The sequence below is a fragment of the Lucilia cuprina genome, chromosome X, assembly GCF_022045245.1.
Source record: "Lucilia cuprina isolate Lc7/37 chromosome X, ASM2204524v1, whole genome shotgun sequence".
Taxonomy (NCBI): domain Eukaryota; kingdom Metazoa; phylum Arthropoda; class Insecta; order Diptera; family Calliphoridae; genus Lucilia; species Lucilia cuprina.
Window position 1 is genome coordinate 8,745,540 of NC_060949.1, and position 1,547 is coordinate 8,747,086.

Consider the following 1,547-nt stretch of genomic DNA (forward strand, 5'->3'; position numbering starts at 1 on the left):
CGCTCATAGTATCAAAATACGCGTACACTATTGTGAAAATATAAAACAAACATGTGTAGGATGTGTAGGTTCGTACAAATGAGTTATAATCATGTGATAAGTTCGAACTTTTACTTAAAAACAGCATTTTTGCTTTGTAACCAGAGTACGGCGCTACACAACACGATCGTAAACGAACCTGTTAACAAGAGCGTAAAAAAACAAAAATTATATTTAGTTGTTTCAAAGCATTCAATAAAGCATGTTGATGTCGTTTTTTTAAATTACTCAATTACAAATTATGAAATTTATTACAAATTATGGAATACATATGAGTAAAAAATATGAAAATATTTTATAGCCATTGATTATTTGCATTTTGTCGATTAAAAGTAAACTTAAATTGTATTAACTGTATTTTATACTTGTAACAATGCGTTTTGTTTAAATTAACACAAATTTAATAAAATCACTCATAAGTTGTCTCGAAACATTTCGAAACAAATCATACATTATTCCGATTTGTTTTTCACTCTTAACTCTATTGTCTCTGTTTCTTTTATATTCGTTTGCTTTGAAACATGTATTTTTGTGTGTAGATGATCAACTGCTTTTTAAACATCGGCCGCACTACAGACAGTATTATTTAGGCGTCTTAACGAATTTATAATATTCTCTCAGTTGACTGGGAGAATATCTTTGACGACAAGAGTTACGACGATGCAGTATTCTTTGCTGCCATTTCTCCAGCATTTGCCTTTGATTGCTTCTTTTGCAGAGTTTACTACAATCTTGATTGCATCTATAGTTGATCTACATTTTCGGAAACCAAATTGGATGTCTAATAATCCTACTACAGAGTCAATATGCTCCTGCAATCTATGGCAGACAATGCTCTCCAGTAACTTTTCGCACAGCGGTCGATATGACCATGGCTCATCTAATGGTTTCCCATCCTTGGGTAAGAGAAGTAGCTTTTGTCTCTTCCAAATTGATGGGAATGATCCTTGTCTCAGGCAGGTGTTGATTAGATGTAACACATTATCTGCACTACATTTTACAACCTCTTTAGGGACTAGGTTTGGAATACCGTCAAGTCCTGGTGCTTTTTTGTCCACAAATTTTGAAATCGCTAGCTGTACCTCTTGCAAGGTAACAAGCGGGAAATTGAAACTATCTCTATAGTTACATGTGGCCAACGACGTGGGCATTCTTTAGTGGGAAAAGGTGGGTTACTATTTTACTAAGAACTTTTTATTCTGTTAGTGTTGGTGAACACATACATTTAAGTTTCTTCATTACAAGCTTGTATGCTAGTCCGAAGGGACTGTTGTCTACGTCGTCACAGATTGTTATGAAGCTTGCTCTTTTACTTCTCCGAATTTCAGTCTTGAGTGCCTTTTTCTTTGTTTTAATGATCTGGTGGTATGTATCATTTTCCGGTCTACTGCGAGTTCTTTTATAGTCATTCCTTTCACTAATACATTCTTTACGTAGTTTAGTTATTCCACCAATAAACGGGAACTTTATTGATTCTGCGTTTCCTCTTCTTCATAGCGGCCATGTTA